Raw genomic sequence first — 8,272 nt, forward strand, 5'->3', positions numbered from 1 at the left:
TGGAATAATTTATGTTTTCAAAAAATGAGTTTTTGCCGATAAGTACAAAAAATCACTATGGTTTTGGAAAATTCCAAAACAAACTAAACTCATAAAAAATGTTACATTTTGACCCTGATTGCCCAAAATCATTTGACTGTATCAAGTCAAAAAACATAAAATAATTTCTAATTTTAAGTACCTCGTGGTGTATATAACTACTCAAAATGGTCTTTTTCAAAGCGAAGAAATAGAACTAAGATTAGAAACCACCACGAAGGCTAAATAAAAGCTGTCTTGGTATTAGATTCTAACTCTATAAAAACCATATGCTTCCTTACCAACGCCAACATAATATCTATATTTATTTTAGGGGTGTTATTCTGAACCACTCTCATCTCTCATGGCACGATAAAACAGTTTTTTTCGTGTATTTTGTACCTCTGTAAATACACGAGATAATACGGCCGCGAGAGCGTTTGGAATACCAATCCAGATACCAATGGTGTCACCTTACTTTAAAATTTAAGATCATAAAAACAAACTATTACTGAACGTTGATTTGTCAGATTTTTTTGACAGTTGAATGGTTGTAAGAAATTAACAAATAAGGTATCGAAGCCAGCAATCTCTGCGCAAAACTCATCAAGCGCAGACAAGTTATATTTGGCTTGGTGACATATCGCCAATGCTTTCCGAAAACCTTAAGAATAATCAATTTGATGATTTCAAATTTGTGTTGACTGTTATTACATCTACTTAAAATGAAAATACTTTTTAAATATTTATTTATTCATAGTGTAACTCTTGCTGATAACGCTTTAAAACGTATTTATTAGGTAGGTAGTGTAGCTTGTTTAAGAAAATTATTTTATTTTGCTTAAATTTCCATTTTAATAATCCATTATTCTTATGGCTATCGCGTGTAAAGAATTTTTATTTATACTTTTTTTTTTTTTTTTTTAAATGATTTATTTAAAAAAATAACATAGTCCAAGAAAGAAATCAAGGAATAAACGTATAAGTATAATAATTATTCTACAACGTAAATATTTTTTTACGTAAACTTTTTATTATACCAGCTTTAAATAATTACATCGTGTACTATTATAGTGGTTATAGTTATTCAATCGCATAAGCTTGGTATATTGAAATATACAATATGTAAGGCCCTATTGATTTTGCCCGATAAAGCGGATGAAAAGTTATAGAATACTATAATTTTGCCATTTTTAATCATGGGTAATGTTATCAGAAAATTGTAAAAGCTATAATAAAGAGTAAAACCAACTTAGGGGGTATTGGTAAAATTTATTATAAACATAAATGATTTATTTTAATTTTACCAAGGACCTACTCAGAACATTTATTTATTTTCAGTCACCCATACGGTGGCTGCAGTGGTTCGGAATTTAAACTACTGCTCAGATAACTTCAATCACAGATTACAGATATCTTTAGATAGGAAACTATGGTACTATATCTAAGCACTTTGGGCGTCGATCGCAGCGCTGTTTAGTGTGGCATACAAGAAGCTTTGACGATGGCGCGAAAATTCAAATCACTGCGTTGCATCGTATATTGATATTTATTGTACAATATCAATACAAAATTGCTTAATTAAATACAAGTATTAGCACGCAATTTAATTTTTCTGTCCTGTATTTAAAAAAACAATTTTATATTGATATTGCACATTAAATTTATTATGGAATAGGAATACATAAATAAAAATAAAAAAAAACATTTTTAATAGTTTTATTTTACTGTTAAAATAAATCCCTCGATTCTATTAGATGCGTCAGAAAGAATCGAGAAAGAAAACTGACACTCGTAAAATAATATTATATACATGTGTGGTTAGTATATTGGATTATCAAAAATAACAAAATTGTGCAGCATTGTGATCAGCATTGGATCCCTGCTATTCCTGGATGAAAAATATTTTCTTCGTGAAGATTAAGAGACATGGCATCAACAATCACCATTCTGAAACAAAAGAATATTATTAATGGTGGATAATTTATTTTATTTCACATTGACATTTCTAGGCTGCTGCTTAGGAATAAAACAGGAAGGAAGCATTTATAAGGTTACTAAAGAATAAAATGAAGTGCTAATATGCTAATATTGGATTATCAAAAATAACAATTGAGTATTATTTAAAAATTGTGCAGCATTGTGATCAGTATTGGATCCCTTCTATTCCTGGATGAAAAATATTTTCTTCCTGCACATTAAGATCCATGGCATCAACAATCACCATTCTGAAACAAAAGAACATTATTAATGGTGGATAATTTATTTTATTTCACATTGACATTTCTAGGCTGCTGCTTAGGAATAAAGCAGGAAGGAAGCACTTATAAGCTTATTAAGTAATGAAATGAAGTGCTAATATGGTAGGTAAGAAGAAAAGGGTATGCATGTATCTACTCTATTGTCTGCGCTTCTTATTCTTAAGTCTTTTATTATAACACTTTCTAGCTTGTAATTTGAGAGGATCAACAATGCAAGACTCTAATTTTTTTCGCCCAGTTAATAGAAAGTTAATTTGTTTACACCAAGAAAAAATATATAATTGCAATACTAAGTTAACAATAAAATCAAAAAGGTGGCCTCTATGTGCTGGACAAGATAAACATGCTGAATTTAATTTAGATAGTACTATTTCCTTCAAACTCGACATAACATGAAACTTATGGCAAATAGTCGGTAAATTATTTTTGCAGTGATTGACAATGGTATTAAAAACTTTATAGATTTTGATTGTTGGGTGGATTAAAGTATTTGGACCACATGCCCTAGAAGTTATTAAACTATGCCCCGGTAACTGTGTTTCAGATTTAAGATCCAGTCTACATTCACAACAAGATCCAAATTTAGATAAAGCCCGTTTTGCCACATAACCAGCTATATATTTACAAACCGCAACATATTGACTACTTTTCTGTCTTGAAGAACTTGTTGGTAAGGAGTGATCATCAACATGAAATTGTTCCTGTACTTCGATGTCCGATGTTAAAAAAAGTTTTAATGAATCTAAAATTTCACCGTCATCATTTTCACAATTTGCTCCAATGGAGTGAGTATGAGATAAGTTTGATATGAGAAGCGACTTAAAAGCATCTATAAAATTTGAACTAGAGGGGTTTATGTTACGTGCACCCTGACTTCTTACCATGCCAAAAAAGTTTTCAATGGGGTCTTGGTTAAGGTTACGTGGAAGCACAAAAGTAAATTTATAACATGTAAGTAATTTATTACTCAAATATGATATTGCTTCCAAAGTTGTAATCCAGTTACGCACTGTAGGTGGTACTGATATTTTTTGGTTTTTGGAATCTACAAATTTTACTGATTTTAAGATGGAAATAGCTTCCTGCCAAAATTTCCAGTGGGGAGATGTTAATCTGACTCCACAACGGTATTTACAAATAATACTATTAGCATTGAGAGAACTGCCATTTAAACTGTCGAAAAGTTTATTTATAAATAAGATAAGATCAGCAGTCTGTGATGCCCCATTGTCAATATCATCCACAGTATCTGCCAAAGATTTCATGGTAGTTCCTACTGTCCTGCTGAATACCTGAGCAGCAACCTTGACCTTCATTTTTCTTAGTTTGTCGGGGAAAATATGACTATCGGTTAATTTGTGCATTTGGAAAAAGTCTTCCCCTCTTGCTTGATCGTATGTGTATGATTGTACAATATGGGACCACTTTGCTATTTTTGATACAGAATTTTGAACAAAATGTACATCTTTTACTAGCATATTATTTCTAAATCCCTTCAAAAGATGTGGCACATCAAACATTTGTACAATTTCATGGCCTTCAATTTCAAACCCGTGAACTCTACATTCAGTACCACCCCGAAGGTACAATTCACGGGTTTCCTGTTTCAGGATATTTATTGCACCAACATTTCAGCTACCTTGGTCACAAATTATTGAAACTAATTCCAAATTGCTACGAAAGATATTTGAGATTATTGATTTTAAGATAACAACCAAATCTGAAGATTTAATGGGTCCTCCTGTAAAAACAAATGCTAATGGTTGTTTCCATTTATTATATAAACCCTGTAGCATAAAAACACAAACGTGATCAGCAAAAGCTGGAGTACGTTTTCCTTCACCCAAGTCTTGGAATCCCTCAATAAAATCTTTATGTTTTTTGTACATTAAATTCTGACTAATTGACATCTCGTCAAACATCAAAGAGCATATTCGAGCTTTAGCAGAAAGATTTAGGGCGACCTCTTCCAAATGTTTAAATATATGCAAATTGGTACCAGGATTAAATGGGATTTTATTTAGCATTGTCATCAATGTTTTTCTGGATGGTAAGGAAAATATGCTTGAAATATATTTATAACTTTTATAGCCCTGCTTCATTAATGACAATGCAAAAACCTTATCGTTAGTTGTATATCTACGGCCCTGTTTTGTCCGTTTCTGAAGCCTCAATTGAGACTTAAAAAAACGGTATGTGATTTTATTTAATTTATTTTTAAAGGATACATGGCGCTCTTTGTTTAATTTGAGTTCCATCTTTCTAATCTTCATCTCCATGTTTCTTCTAGCCTTTTTAAACTGCAAACATTTCTTGTAAAGCTTCCTTTTCCTGGGTGTTAAATTTTGAGATTGGGTTTCATTTACATCCTTCAAGATGTGGTCATATTTTCGTCCTGTAATATAATATTTCATAATGATGCATTAAGGGTCCCAACATCATAATATAATGAATGCCTAACTATTATTGCAAAGAATGATAAAATGTAAAGGGATGCTGTTTGGAAATAAGCAAAAAGAAATACTAGCAGTTGGTTCTATTTACAATATAAAATTTCACTTCCAAGTTTGTTAATGAAAGTTCTTGGTTGAAGTTCATTGTATTTTATATCTTTAATAAATTTGAGTAGTATTAGGGTAATTCAACGGATACTAACGTCATAATTGAGTCTTTTTCAATGTGTTTTATCTATATAATGTAAAAAAATATTTATTCTGTATATCTTCTTTAGTTTTTTATTGGCTTTTTTCACTCCTAACTGAGGTGTTCTAGCCAGTGTCAAGTTTGAGATTAACTTATTTAAATATTTACACATGTGTTAGTACTATACATACAAGTTAGCATGTTAGTATTTAATATTACATACATTTTACATAATATAAAACTTATTTACAACTTAATACCATTTATAGCTACATATTTACATAAATTTTTTAATATATTATTATTGGGTGGGAACAAAAGAGTTTAAATAGTAATAGGGAATGGGACGCTGATTTTGGAGAGGTCAGATAGGAACTCAGGATAACATTATATATATTGTGAAGACGACGACTCCCAAAGATTGTACAAATTGCACACTAATGCATCTGTATTCTGTATATCACTGTACATTGAACAACGATTAAGGAAAAATTTCATAAAAACAATAATTCAATTAGGTAATTTTTTTGATTCCCGATAATAAATAATATAAAAATTGCACCACAGCAGGACAAGAGGGCCCATTACAGTGATCAATTACAGAAAAATCATATTATAATTTTGTGTTCTCTCCGGGAATCGAACCCGGAACCTTCCGTGCGTAATTCAAGCGTCTTAACCACTTAATGTTTTTTAACACCTCATGAAGTTTTAATGACGAAAAATTTATGTCGCATTTTCATGGAAACATCCGTTAGCATTATTCATAAACTGCATGAACATGATAGAAACAAAGTATCTGTGGATATTATGTAGAACGAAATCTCTCTGTCCAAGAACCAAGAGAAAATGCATTATTGAATACATGTCATTTGATACTAACTTTTTGGTGTACTCTGCTGAGGTGCACTCGGACCAGAAATATGCAGTGGGCCTGATATGTCATCAGCGTTGATATCTAAAAACATTATTAATTAGTAATATGTGACAATGTGTCAATGAGTCGGACAAGTAACTGTATGTATACATTTTAAGTTCTTTGAAAACACAAACAGCTTTAATATGCCGATTTGCTGGAGAAAATTATGGGTCAGAAATTTGTTTCAACTGAGAGGGTCACTTTCATGGTCATGTCATACGATATATATGTGCTATAAACTTTTTGATAATTAAAAAAGGAATGGCCCACGCTCAGACGATGTAGTCTTGGTCGATCACAAAAACGGCATTTCTCAATTTGCAGAAAATGTATAAAATTAATAGAAAAATGTAAAGATTAAACAACCATAGTGACATTACACATCCCTGTTTCACGCCTTTTGAGATCGCAAACCAAGATGTAAATCTCCCATTAACTCTTACACACGCTGAACTCTCCTGAATTTATATGTATTGTTTATTATTTTTTTCTTTTTAACAAAGAAACAAAGATGTTTCTCTTTCTCTTATATATAAATATGTATGTTTGTAAATTTTTATTACAAAAATTAAAAAAATATTACTACAAACCAGAAATAGGTTGGATGAAAGTCGTACCACTGCAACTGGCAACGCCTTCCGGGAGTGCACAGGGGTGTTCTTCAGTAACAGCTATGCCTACTGTAATTCACAATAAAAATAAAATGAACATCATACCAGATAACATAATGCAAGAACTTCAGGAAAAACCTTGAAAGATCGAGTAAGGCTTGAACGAATAGAAAAGAATAAGCTGAGATGGTTACGTGTAGAAAGCATTAACGACAATATAATAACTGAGATAGTACATAAGTCTGAAAGAAGGGGTGTAAGGAAATGTGAAAATTATAGAAAATACTTATCCGAACTCGGTTCACCGAGTAAATAATGAGAACTATTTTCGTTGGATGGTGACTTGTTAAATCCTATAAAATAAATACAAATTACCAACACCACATTGCGAAAGCACATCCTTACAATTGAAAACACACCATGCCACGACCATAACGACAATATAATAAATGAGATTGTACATGTCTGAAAGAAGGGGTGTAAGGAAATGTGAAAATTATAGAAATACATACCCGAACTCTGTTCACCAAGTAAATAATGAGAACTATTTTCTTTGGATGGTGACTTGTTAAACCCTGTAAAAATAATACAAATTACCAACACCACATTGCAAAAGCACATCACTAAAATTGTATACACACCATGCCACCCTGGTAATTGTTTGTAAATAATGACCAAATAAAAATGTCGGAAGTTGCAGGAAAAGGCACTACGCCAACTTTGTAGATACATAATAACCCGATTAACCAACTGTAAGACAAATCACAAACACCACATTCCAAAAGCAGACTTGCAATTGTATAGACACAAGACAGATAAACAAGGTGCAATTACAGTGGAAAGCCAACCTGAGTCGTACATATATTTTTCTTGCAGAAATACTAATAACTTTCATTGTAAAATGGGTCCAGATTAATAAAAGTATGCTTTCCCTATGAGTTGTAAAGATTGTCAATAAAAATTTGCAGGGCAGACAAACAGGACAAATAAACGTGCAACATGAGACAAATTCTTGAAATAATTATGTATGAAATATCATGCAATTTACCTGGCAATCCAATGGTAGGCACAGAGCACAATAAAAGCTGGATGTCATTGTATTGGCTAAAGTTGAATGCGTTGAAGTGTTTAATGCACACAAAACAAAGTCGATTAATTTCGTCATCTGATAAATTTGGGACTTTGAACACGATTGATCCATTCTTTAAATAAATGTGGATATCGTTTCGGAAAACGATGTAGTTTTTTCGTAGAATTACGATTCGGTACGCAACAACTCGGTATTTCGAAGAAAAAGTGCAAAAACACAGAGAGCAGTGTGACAGCGATTTCGAATGGAAACGGATAAATTGGCGGTTCGTCTAGAAGGACGCCGGCCGGCACGGCGTGGCTGGGCACACGCCGCCGACAGTTGCGCCACAAACTGTATTGATTTACTAGCAAGTGGCTTGTGCGACATCGGAAGAATGACTAGAAAGTCTTGTATTGGCTGAAAACTGCCTGACTTCAATACAGTCGTTTCACTTGGATTCGTTCGTTTCGTTATCTGTTTTTGTGAGCGAGTATTGTTTGGTTTTGGTATTCCCTTTCTTGTGTTATTGTTTTCGATGTGAATTTGTTTCCTCGAAAACCACCTTAACTTGTGGTCAATTGTGCGGAGGGAATTGATAAATCTTGAACATCAATTATTGGATTGTATGACTAAAAATGGAAAATCAAATAAAATCGGCTGGTGATTATTCCCCAAAACCTGTCTTCAAATCCCCTTTGAAGAGGGAAATTCTGAAAGAAATACCCCTGAATTCGGTATGTGATTTTGA

General features: G+C 32.4%; 1 long non-coding RNA gene across 5 annotated transcripts; it reads right to left on the reverse strand.

Moving 5' to 3' along the window:
* Window positions 1–1,721: 1,721 nt before the first annotated feature.
* On the reverse strand, window positions 1,722–7,960 carry LOC148278428 (uncharacterized). 5 transcript variants are annotated; one of them, XR_015823209.1, is made up of 6 exons: window positions 7,501–7,958; window positions 6,965–7,027; window positions 6,432–6,521; window positions 5,806–5,880; window positions 4,508–4,674; window positions 1,722–2,246 (listed from the first exon to the last, which is right to left on the reverse strand). It is a non-coding gene; the product is annotated as an uncharacterized LOC148278428 (long non-coding RNA). The 5 variants fall into 5 exon arrangements; XR_015823206.1 differs by having other exon boundaries at window positions 1,722–4,674; window positions 7,501–7,960; XR_015823208.1 differs by lacking the exon at window positions 6,965–7,027 and having other exon boundaries at window positions 7,501–7,955.
* Window positions 7,961–8,272: the final 312 nt, after the last annotated feature.

The sequence above is a fragment of the Micrasema longulum genome, unplaced genomic scaffold, assembly GCF_059751315.1.
Source record: "Micrasema longulum isolate JH-2025_06_02 unplaced genomic scaffold, ASM5975131v1 h1tg000883l, whole genome shotgun sequence".
Lineage (NCBI taxonomy): Eukaryota > Metazoa > Arthropoda > Insecta > Trichoptera > Brachycentridae > Micrasema > Micrasema longulum.